Source organism: Rattus rattus, chromosome 6 (assembly GCF_011064425.1).
Source record: "Rattus rattus isolate New Zealand chromosome 6, Rrattus_CSIRO_v1, whole genome shotgun sequence".
NCBI lineage: Eukaryota > Metazoa > Chordata > Mammalia > Rodentia > Muridae > Rattus > Rattus rattus.
The window spans coordinates 27,599,217-27,611,628 of NC_046159.1; the positions used below are offsets into that span (position 1 = coordinate 27,599,217).

At 46.6% G+C, this 12,412-nt stretch overlaps 1 protein-coding gene across 1 annotated transcript in view; it reads left to right on the forward strand.

Annotated features, from left to right (window-relative positions):
* The window catches only part of Cacna1c (calcium voltage-gated channel subunit alpha1 C), a 608,098-nt gene that overhangs the window by 51,386 nt on the left and 544,300 nt on the right, over positions 1-12,412 (forward strand). The gene's annotated exons all lie outside the window — the stretch shown is intronic.

Genomic DNA, 12,412 nt, shown 5'->3' on the forward strand with positions numbered 1-12,412 from the left:
AAAGTGTGCGGCTGGGATGTGTTTCCGCCAAGACATCTAGCAGATATCTTGGGACATCAAGGTGCTAGACCTAGCGGGGTAAAAGACAACTACACTTTTTTATTTTTATATTTTTACAACAACAATGCTCCAACGTATAACAAGGATACATGCTCCACTATGTTCATGACAGCCTTTTTTTAAATAGCCAGAAGCTGGAAACAACCCAGATGTCCTTCAACAAAGGAATAGACACAGAAAAATTGGTACATTTACACAATGGAGTACTACTCAGCTATTAAAAACAATGACTACATGAATTCTTAGGCAAATTAATGGAACTAGAAAATACGCTGAGTGAGGTAACCCAGTCACAAAAGAACACATATGGTTTTGCACTCGCCAATAAATGGATATTAGCTCAAAAGCTCAGAACACCTAAGAAACAATTCATAGACCATATGAAGCTCAAGAAGAAGGAAGACCAAAATGTGGATGCTCCAGTCCTTCTTAGAATGGGGAACAAAATACTCACAGAAGGAAGCACAGGGACAAAGAGAGGAGCAGGGACTGAAGGAAAGGCCATCCATAGACTGCCCCTCCTGGAGATCCATCCCATATGCAGCTACCAAACCCAGTTACTATTGCTGATACCAAGAAGTGCTTGCTGACAGGAGCCTGATATGAATGCCTCCCGAGAGGCTCTGCCAGAGCCTTACTGATATAGATGAGGATGCTTGCAGCCAACCATTGGACTGAGCATGGGGAGGGCAATGGAGGAGTTAGAGAAAGAACTGAAGGAGTTGAAAGGGATTTGCAACCCCAAGGAAGAACAACCGTATCAACCAATCAGACCCCTCCTGAGCTCCCAGGGACTAAACCAATGTATACACATGGAAGGACCCATGGCTCCAGTCACATATGTAACAGAGGATGGCATTGTCTGGAATCAATAGGAGGAGAGGCCTTTGGTCCTGTGAAGGCTCATTTCCCCAGTGTAGGGGAATGCCAGGGCATTGAGGTAGGTGGGAATGGGAGCACCCTCATAGAAGCAGGGGGAGGGGGAGGTGGAGAAAGGAGATGACATTTGAAATGTAAATACATAAAATATCCAATAATAAATAAATAATTATAAAAAAGAAAAAAAGAGATGGATTTCAAAAACAATAACAACAACAAAACATCAAAAAGAAAATAAGTCATACAACCTAAAAAGTAACTTAAAATATTTCTCTTTGGGGTTGGGGATTTAGCTCTGTGGTAGAGAGCGCAAGGCCCTGGGTTCAGTCCCCAGCTCCAGAAAAAAATATTTCTCTTTGTTGTGCGGGTATGATGTGTATGAATGCAGGTCTTGTGTGCTTTGGCAGGGTGCACAGATCAGAGGACAACCTGGGGTGTCAGTCCTCCCACTGTTTCTGAGTCTCTTTGCATTGCAAGGTCTGTTTTCCAGGCCAGCTCGCCTGTGAGGCTCCAGGATTCTTCTGTCCCTACATCTCACCTCACCACAGGCATGGTGGCTTCACAGGCAGACAGCACCTCAGACCGTGTGGATCCCGGGTATCTGAGCTCAGGCCCACACATTTCTAGCCTGTGCTTGTTTGTACTCCTTACACTTTCTGCAGAGAGAAGCCACACCTTTGCACAGTTCTCTTCCTGTTGTTTACCAAGAAGCGTCCTGAGGCAAACATGGAGAGCAAGCTTCACAATAGCGTTGAACATAACATAAAGAGAGTAGGATTTTTTTCAGGGCTCCCTAAACCCCCCTCTCTCACACACTAAAAGACAAATAAAATACAAGACTAGGACCCCACCAGCAAATGCCCTTAGAATAACTCCATAAATCAGTTACTGACATTATCAGATCTTTCAGCTGATACACCAATGAAGCCCAGAGAGATTAAAAGCCCAGGGTCACACGCCGTAGGTGCGGGCTGACGGGAGTGCCAGGGTTGTCTGTCTCTTCGCTACACCATAGTGCGGGCTCCTTCCTTAAAGAGTCTGCTAAGCAGACTAGGTTTCCTGAGGGAGGGCGAGAGAGGAAGGTTTGAGCACCAGGCACAGGTGGACTGCCGCCGTCGCACAGAGTACGACAGGGGAAGAAAACCTCAGGTTTCCTGAGACGGGGTTTATGCTTGGCTGTAGTGGGAAAGGAAAGGAGGGAAGACAGAAGGCTGATTTGGTGGAGGGCCACGGAAGGCATAAAATTAGTCACTGTAGCTACAGAATAGAAGCCCTGAAACTACACGGAATCTATGGAGTCTCGGGGTGGGGAAAAGCTTGAGAGCCATCTGCCTAATACATAAATTTGCTCTGCATATTGACAAGGTGGCGGCTCAGCCTCCTCACATGTCCTTGGGAATGGAGAACTCATTAGCTTCTTTCCACAGATGGCACAACAGAAAATTCTTCCCTGTGTGGATCCTCGATTTGCCAGCTAGTAATTTCTACTCTGGCCAGGGATGGGTTCTTGGGTCACTCACAAGCTTTTGGCAGAGCAGTTTCTGGGGTCAGATCACCCACGGAGACCTCGCTTACTGGTCACTGACAGGCTCCCAGGGCGTTTCTTCAAACTAGCCAAGGTAACAGCTCGTAAGGATGATTTTGTTTGCTTCAGGTCAGTGGCTTTGTATGCATTTATTTTTCAATATCGATGATCAAAACTAAGGCCTGTGTGAAGGGCTATGCCTGAGTGACAGGCGCAGTCCCTGCTTTTTCCACTTTTAAAAAAATTTAAGGTAGAATTTTAGTTAATGTGAGGGTTTTAAAACATGAAAAGATGAGAGTTACCTTGAACTTACTCTGTAGCCCAGGATAGACCTTAAAAATGTGTTTCTCCTGCCCCAGCCTCCTTTGCTGAGATTCTCTGCCTGTGCCACCCAGTGTGGCTTGTAGACATTTTCTGTGCACCATTTCTGTACCACAGTCGTGCGAGTCGAGGATCAGAGCGCTCTGTGCCTTGCTCAGGGTCACTTGGAGACCTTGCCCTTGGAGCAGTCTGGGCTTGTGTACACGCAGGTTTTGTGCTGATACAATATCATTCTCAAGACTAGGTAGTTCACAAAGAATGTAGATGTATTCTTAGTCTTGGAAGCCAAGAAGTCCAGCATTGTGGTTGCCATAGGCTTGGATGGGTGCAGTAAGGGCCATCACATCACGGAAGATACTGGGGCAGGAGAGTGCAAAGCTGCTCTCTCTACAGCATCTCTCACCGTGGCCTTAGTCCACCAGGGGATGTCACTTTCAAGACCTATGTGCTGCATGGGCACATTTAGAGGATTAACTTTCCCAATGCATCAAGTTTTGGGAACACATTCAGCTCATAGCGAGTGCCTAAAAATAAAACATCCATGCTACCTAGCATAAAAAGAGAATGCTCTGGAAGGTAGGGGCTACCTAGCACTTGCAGCTGGTACAGTCCCCTTCTAAGAAAGGTTTCAGATTGGCTTCATACCCGGATACCCCAGTCTGGAAATGCTTAGTATATTTTGAACAGGGAGTCCTGAAGTTACATTTTGTATCGAGACTCAAAATTATTATCTGTTCTTGGTCTACTGTGGAAAAGGAGGAAGAAAGCGTTCAAGCTGATGGATAGCCCCTCTGTTGGCAGTGCGCTGCGTCTAGTGTTCTGCAGGTTAATATATGTCTGAGTCATCTTTAAAACCCACGCCTCATTCCGGGGCTCCTGCTCCTACGACCAAGGGAATCCTGGGATGGGGGCTGCAGGGTTGGAGCATGGAGCAGCAAGCTTTTTCCTCCTTGTACCCTCAGTTCCAGGCCTGGGGACAGGCTGAGTTATGGCAGGAAGACTTCCATGCCTTTTTTTTTTTTTATGTTTTTGCCACTTTGTACTTCTTTAGCACCATGTCTCCTGTCAAATGAAATTTATGAACACAGAATAGGAATTAGAGCTTAAGATCGTCCCAGGAGGGGCCTCTACCTGTTGAGGGAGTGCTTCCTCATGGTCTCTCTCTCTCTCTCTCTCTCTCTCTCTCTCTCTCTCTCTCTCTCTTCTTCTTTCTCTCTCTCTTTCCTCCCTCTCTCTACTCCTTTTCCCCCTTCTTTCCTCTCTCTCCTTCCTCCCCTTCCTGCACTCCCCTCCTCTCTTTTTCCCTCCTCCTTCCCTCCCTCACTCCTTTTCTCTCTCCCTCACTTGTCCCTTCCCTCTCTTCTCTTTTCCTTCCCTCCCTCCCCCATCCTCCTCTCTTCTCTATTTCCCCACTCTCCCTTCTCTCTATCCTTCCTCTTTCTGTCTCTCTGATTCTGTCTCTCTGTCTCCCTCCCTCCCTCCCTCCCTCCCTCCCCTCTACCTGGAGAATACCCTGCTTCCAGGCATTCCTGTAGACTCAGTTTGGTCAGTCTACTCTGCAAGATCGCACATCCAGCCAGCCCTTCTTTGAAACCCAGTGCTTCTCACTACTCCTGCTGGCTAGGTGTCATCTTGACTCCAGATTCCGTCAGAGGGGCAGGTGGGTATTTGGGAGAGTACACTGGGAAGGGGCAGTACCTGGGTTTCCACCTGGCTGATCTTTCCAGAGTGGATGAAGGAGTTGGAGTAGGCAATGGCCAAGGCCTGCTCTTAGTACCCAGCACAGTAGTTTGTGAGGCTCTGTGGTAGGGAATGGATGGATGTTGAGTTTAGCTTTCCTTCTCTTGGCTCACAGTACAAGGCTCTCAGTCAATCAGGGTGTAGTTGTTGAGGTCTTTTAACTTACTACATTGTGAGCACTATGTCAGGGTGATACGTGGCCTGTCTAGGCATTGAGGCTCATTGTGAGGAAAGTGCACGTGGCTGATCTCCCAGCTTTCACTTACCCGTGGAGCCATCTCTGTGCTAGGCAATTCCCACTCAGTCCAGGCATCTGTCCACGGCGCCCTTAGAAGGGGGAATAGACTCAGCCACTGTAATAGTGAATCTGTCAGCTCTTTGTTGCTGTCCATAACTGCCTACCTGAGATAGCCATCGAGAATGCTGGACTCGCCATTTTGAGGTTCTAGTTTATGATCGATTGATCACATATCACTTGATCCCATTGCTTTGTGTCAGTTTATCGTGGCTAGAGGACGTGGTAGAACATACTCTCATGGGGAGAAAGGGAAGTAAAGAGGAAAGGGTTAGGGTGCCACCAATGCTTTCAAGGTCATATTCTCAGTGACCTGAAAGTGATTCCTTACTCTCTTAAAGCATCTCTCATTGCCCAAAAGGGTTGTGCTGAGAATTCCAGATCCAAGCCATAGCATGGTTTTTTTTTTTTTTTTGTTCTGGGACTGTATCAAAAAGAGGGAGATCCACTTGATAGGAACAATTACCTCTTATTTAGATTCAGAAAGGAAAACGGATCGTCAACCACATAGAAACTTGTTCCACGGTTCTCTGTTTCTTGCAGCATCTGGAGAAGCTGATTTAAGAGGTACCTCAGCGAAGCTGAGGTGGTGTCATCTGGTCCCCTCTCTTCTCCCAAGCCAACATGTGCTCAGCAAGTGAGTTAGTTAGGGTCCTTCACAGGATCAGACTGTGAAGTGTGTGTGTGTGTGTGTGTGTAAATGAGTGTGAGGGTGTGAGTGCATATGAATGTGTGTGAGTGTGTGAGTATGTGTGTGTCTGTGTGTGTGAGTGTGAGTGTGTGAGTATGTGTGTGTTTCTGTGTGTCTCTGTGTGTGTGTGAGTGTGAGTATGTGTATGTCTCTCTGTGTGTGTGTGTGTGTGTGTATTAGATTGGCTTACATAATTAAAAGCTGGATAATACATTACAGATACCATGTATTCTGCAGAGCCAAAGCATCTGTTAGCTTCTCAATCTAAGAAGCTAGAAGCTCCAAACAAGGGAGGCCAGTGATGCCCAAGAGCTCCCTGAATAGTTGTTAGCATCATCCATGCGATGCTAGCTTTGTAGACATGAGGAACACAAGAATTACAGGATCATGGAAGGTTCTACTTCGAAGGCCTGGGTGGTGGGGCTGGAAATGTGTGGCAGGGTTAGAATGCTTGCAGGCAGCCCCCAAGAGAGCAAATGCGTAAAGCAATGAGGGTGGGGCCTGCTTTACAGTTGGAGACTGTGGTGGTTTTAAGGAGAAACACCCATAGGCTTGGGTGTTTGAACACGTGTCCCCAGCTGATGGTGCTGTCAGGGAAGGCTATTGGATGTTTAGGACATGGAGCCTCGCTGGAGGAAGTGCATCACTGGGAGCCAGCTTTGGGAGTTTATAGCCTTCCCCAGTCTCAGTTTGTTCTCTCTACGTTTTGACTACGGTTGCAGATGCGACCTGTCAGCTCCTTCTCTGACAGGCTACTGTCAAGCTTCCCCTCCTGTTATGGACTCTCCCTCTGGAACCGTAAGCCAAATAATAATACTCTGTATTCCATAAATGGCTTTTGGTCGTGGTGTTTTATCACAGCCACTAGAAGTAACTGCAGGGAATTAGAGATGCTGAGAGCAAGGCGTGTGAGCTGAGAACTGTAGAGGCTGAGCAGAGTCAGGTCAGGAGTAGGGCATGTGGGCTGCAAGTGGCAAGGCCACAGGGTCAAGGATACTCAGTCCTTTGGGGATGGTACAATGCCAACATGTGTCCTGGGTGGAGCTACAGGGTCTACTGCTTGCCCTGCTGGGTCTGGGTCTTGTGTTGGTCCAATCTTCCCTTACTATATTCTCCTATCCATCTCTTTTGGTGTGGGAATGTTTCCTCAGTGTCACTGACTTGGCAGTATATGAACTGTTTTACGATTTTTAGCTACAAGAGACTTGTAGCTAAGAGTTTGCTCTGAGTCTCAAGATGTTTTGGATTTGGACTTTTGAACACTACTGAATGGTCACGCCGTGCAGAATTATGACTCAGTCATTGTCTTTCCTTGGAGGATGAAGAATGGCGTAAGGAGCTGTGTCCAGGTGTTGAGTTGTCAAAGGATGCGTTTACAAAGGTTGATCTTGGCTGCCAACTTCACTGGACTGAGAAGAGTTTAGGCAATTAGTACGGCACTCCTCCAGGTGTACCTTTGAGGGCGTTTCCAGAGAGGACTAACTGGGGGAGACTGGTTGCGTCCCACAGGCAGGGTCCCCTATGAGGCACAAGGAAGAAGCCTGGTAGTCCAGGCATTCTGTCTTTGGTTCCTGACCACCACACAGTGACCAGTCCCCTCTGCCCATGCTTTGCTTCCATGGTGCTTTGCCTCACCTCAGAGCCAAAGTGACGGGGCTAGAGGACCACGGGCTAAAGCCTCCGAGACCCTAAACTAGAATAAATGTTTCTTCCTTTCAACTTGTTTCCTCAGGTGCTTGTCACAGTAAAGGAAAGTTTCACCCACCCAGGAAGTGTCACAGACGCTGTGCACATGAATATGGGGGCAATGCTCCCACACTCCTTGCCACCTGCCGAATGGAGCAGTAGAACCTCCTGTTGGAACCAGTCAGCTCTTAGCCTCCCTAAGTACTTCTTCTGTTTTGCCTTTTGCCTTCAAAGCTCCAAATGTTGAGTTTTCCCATTTTCCTTTCCTGTGCTTCATCTTTCTGGAATGTTATTCCAGCATGTGACATATGACTCAGAGGCTTTTCTCTCTCTGACCCTCCAGTGGTCTCGTCCTGGGGAAGCTTGTCTGCAAACATCTCTCAAGTGTGATGCCTCCTGTTGGCTCCTTGTCTCTGTTGCCCAACACTGAACTGTGTTTTTGCCTCTGTTCAGGTTATAAACTTCTGACTTTTTGACCTATGCCTTTATCAGTCATCTTTGCTGGGTGAGGCACTGTCCTGTGGGCAGAACACACTTTCACTCCCTGGCCAGGAGAAGGGAGAAGAGGCAGACATGGGAAACAATAGGGAGGAAGTGTGCTTTTCTCATGACTGCAGATGCACAATCTTTCCAAGGGTTAAATCAACTGCTTGGGAAGGCAGGGAAACCTCACAGAGGGTCTAGCTTTTCTCTTGGCCTGTAAGACAACAGAGACAGTGGGAGCAGTTGCTGTCTGCAGGGGTACAGGGGTACGAAGGGTAACCATCCAACAGTCTGACCAAGGAGGGAGATGGTGGAGTATCAGCATTGGTGTCGGGAAGGGGATGAACAGGTCAGATTGGAAAGCGGGTTGGTAAAAACGAGGCTTAGATAAAGCTTCAGATTGTCCTCTGGGTAGCAGGGAGCTTCCAGGGTCTTTCAAGGGCTCCCCTATTGTTTTAGAAGGTTGATATTAGATTTGGAGTGATGGAAATTGGGAGCTGATCATGGAGACGGGTTTTAGACACAATTCCTGTCAGAGGTCGACAGCATCCAAGGATGAGAGCTAAGGAGGGAACTTGAATGAATAGCAGCCACAGATACCACCAAGGCTGTATCTCACTTGGTATGATCAGGCTCTGGCTGATCTTTAAATACTGCATATAAATATATGTATACTTTGATGAACATTTTGATTTTCATGCAAACCTCTCAACGTAGGTGACTATTCCTTTGCAGGCTGCTTATTCAGACATCCACAAGAGTTCACTGTGGGAGTTGCAAGCTTGTGCAGTGCCGGTCAGTTTACTTGGTGGGCAGTCGCTTCTTACCAGTGTGCGGGGGATATTTTGGGGTTCTGGAAAAACACAGTCAAAACGTACATTCTGCCATGTTTTAAAAGAACAAGCCCTGCCAAGGATGATCTTCTTTCAGGTTAAAAGAATGTCTTTCCAATAGTTTCTTGTCATTTCTCCAAGGAAGGCACTGTAGTGTTTCATTAAGTCCAATCCGTTATCTGTGTTGTTTATTGCTATTTGTGGGCCAGCAATATAAACAATGGGAGTAGGTCACAAGGAGAAGGACAATGCTTCCTGCTGTAGTCTTCTTGGAGTGAAAAAGTGTTATTCTCTTTGCATGGTACACACCCCCCAAAAGGCAGACAAGGGGGGCTTGGAAGAATGTCTTTTCCTTCTTGTCTGGTATTGTCCAGACCACATAACTGTTTTTTTGGTTAATTGATTCAGATGCTGCCTTGTCTTTCTTCTGCTTGTTTCTGTCTGCCTTGCTCTCTCTCCCTCCCTCCACGTGGTTAGCTGTTTTGCTTTAGTTCCTAACTGCTTAACAGTCTCTCTACTGATCCTCTCAGCTTCCAGATACTGAAAATAAACTTTCTTTATGTTAAGGCTGCTATTAATATACTCCTGTTTGTCTTTGCCTGAGTTATGAGTATCCCTCTGCCCAGAGCATTGCCACATGGCAATTGCGTAACCTTCTCCAGCACTGCGGTAACTTCATGGTAGAAACGCCTGTGGAGCGAGAGGAGAGAACAGGGCAGGCTTGAACGAGTGGACACTGAAAACAGAGACTGTTCTCTCTAAAGCCATGGAACAAACTAACTTGTCCCATGATCCTGATACTCTTCATCCAAGTTATACCATTAGGCATATTTAATTATTGTGGAGACCTTGTGAGGCACCAGCATAAGTTTTGTGAAGCATCCTTTGGTACTGTCTTGGTGGGTGCAAATATGTTTGCAATGCACAAGCTAGCGTATTAACTTTAGAGATAGGGAAAATGAATAGCCTGTCTCCAAACAAGGCCCAAGTGGGCCTGTAACCTGAGCAGGTAAGAGGGGTGACGAGGCTGGGAAGGTTTGGATATTAAACATTGCTCCTTGTCCTCAGAGGGTACCTATGCATTTTACCTAGGACCTCACCTCAAGCTACTTAAATCTACCAATCTGTCAAGTTTCTATGGGCGAAGAAATTGGACACTGTTGATCTTTCCGTTGTTAAAGGATGCCACAGAAGCAGCATTGGAATTAAGGTTCTATTTTTAAAAGAATTCTCAGAGTCTCTGACTCAACAGTCAAGTGTTTACAACTGTGTTCCAGAGTTACAGGGAATCCAGGACAGTGACTTAGGAAGCTGTCCACCAGGGTGGGAATCTTGCATCCTACCTCCTCCATAAAAAAAAAAAAACAAAAACGAAAACAAAAACAAAAAAAACCAAACTACTTTATTGAAAAAACATTCCGTGCGATATATTTTGGTCATATTTTCCTCTCCCCCCAATTCCTCCTAGACCCTCCCACCTCTCCACCACCAACTTATTGTTCTTTTTTTACTCACTTTCTCTCAAAACAAATGGCAAAAAAGAAACAAAAATAATAGCATGAAAACAAAAATCAAAACAAACAAAACATAAGCCCAACCAAAAATATGCCCAAACAAACATGAAATAAGAAGCCCACAAAGATACGTTGAGGTCAATTCACGTTGGCCAACGACTCATAGGCTTGCTCTGACGTGTGGTTGACATAGCAGTCAGACTCCAGTCTGACTGTCCCATTGCCAGCAGGTATCAGTTGTACCAATTATAGATAGCTTCTTGGCTAGGGAGGGAGTTCAGTGTTTGCTTCTCCCTTTTAGTCCTGGGACTCCGTCTGGCTTGAACCCTTTTGGTCCTGTGCATGCTGCCACAGTCTCTGTGAGTTCCCATACACATCAGTCCGGCTGTATCTGAAAGACCGTTTCTTAGCAGTCATCCATCATCTCTGGCTCTTTAGATCTTCTCCCTCCCCTTATGCGTGATTCCTGAGTCTCGAGAGGAGAGTTTTGCAGGGCCGTGGACCGTACCAGGAAACTTGGTAAGGTTGAATGGGTTCAGAAACCCCAGTACCCCACTGAGGATGGTAGGAGTTTCCCTATTCCCAACCAGATTCCTGACCTGGGACACAGGACCTCAACTCCACATATAAGAGGGTGACCACCAGTCGCTCAGCACAGAACACAAGAGTCCTCCACACTAATGAGGTTTCTAAGTAGGCCCGGAGGGTTTAGCCAATGAGCTTCCCTTCCTGGACATTCCTTCCTGCAAAAGGTATTTGATCTTTAGTCCACCCTGAGGAAGGGGTGCGCCCATTTTCCAGGATAAACAGTCAAAAAGAAGTATGGGTAAGTCAGGACTGTCTGTTTCATCAAGAAACACTGTGGGAAGCATGGAGGTGTCTACAGAGCCACGCTGCCTGTCTCCAGCAGAAAGTGCATCCGGGTTCTGGTCATTTACACCCCGAGCTAAGTCAGAGTCTCCCACTCCCTTCAGCCCCTCCCCACCTCATCACAGGGCCTTGGGCCCCCTCTGTTCTCTACTCTTCCTTATGATTTCCAGTTGTGTCTGGATGCCTCGGAGTCAGGGAGCCCCAGCTTCGGTCTCAGACTGCGTTGTTCCTCCCCCAGGTTGAATTCGCCATCTTAGGCTGCATCTCCCCACCCCCGTGAGGTGTATCGACACTTCCCACAAGCCCAACACCCATTGTTGATACTGGCAAAGGGTAAATGCAGTCTAGCATCTTGCGGTTCATCTGTCGGCAGAGTTCCTACAGCTGGGGCAGCCAGGTAGAATGCAGAACCACAGGTTTTGATGAAGACATCCCATTGAAGACGGAGCGCTCCAAAGTCTTCTGCTCTCTGAACCCTGTCCAGTTCTGGATCTTTGTGCTAATTCCCATCTATTGCAAGAAGAAACCTCTCTGATGGAAGCTGTCTCCTCTACTTGGAGTCAAAACGGTGATGCACCCCATCCTTTCTGTGGCTTTGTGTTGGGTTTTGGCTCTGCTCTGTTATTCTTCATTGTGTGCCGCTTCTCCTCGAAGAGCCTGGCACAGTGTTGCACAACTTTAATCCTCGCACTCAGAGCAAGGAAGATCTCTGTGGTTTGTGGCCAGCCCTGTGTACACAGAGCTACAGGACAGCCAGGGCTACACAGCCCATGCATAAAATAATGATAATAAAATAAAAAAAAAAACCAACCAAAAAACCCAATAACAGCATCATCAACAACAAAACCCTGGTTCTTATTGGATTCTGTTGTCATGTTTCTGGCTCCTCTTCCTCCCCAACTTCAAGCTTGATAAGACAGTAATATTGATAGGACTCCAGGTCCTATCACAAACCTGTCCACAGTACCTCAGGTCAGTCACCTATTGATTCCGAGAGTCTACTTACAAACATCTGTCTGTGTCTATATCCTGAGAAAGAAGGGATACCGGGGGCTGGAAGACTTTCTGTCAAAAGATACTTGGTTTTGTGCAGAGCTTATATGGTGGTAGAATGTTTTGGGAATGTTGAAGAATCTCCTTTGTTACTGGGGAGAATCTTTGAAACTAAGATGGATGCCTGATTAGGAGAGGACATATTTAAAAATGGTAACGTTGGAGTCTGAATCAGGCCCAACAATCCTTGTGTAGCTTGTCTATAACACTGTGGAATCCCAGCATTCTTCCTAAGAATCAGCTGCACTCAATTTCTTCACGCCTACATTTGTTAAAGAAATATTGTCAAGACAGAATCTTTGCAGCATAGTGTGTGTGTGTGTGTGTGTGTGTGTGTGTGTGTGTGTGTGTTTAAATTTTTCTTTCTCTCATAAACCAAACACTTCATGGATAGTTTTGCCAACAGCACACTTCTAAGACATTTATCAGATGTGTTGATTTCCTGACCCTCACAAGGAAGCT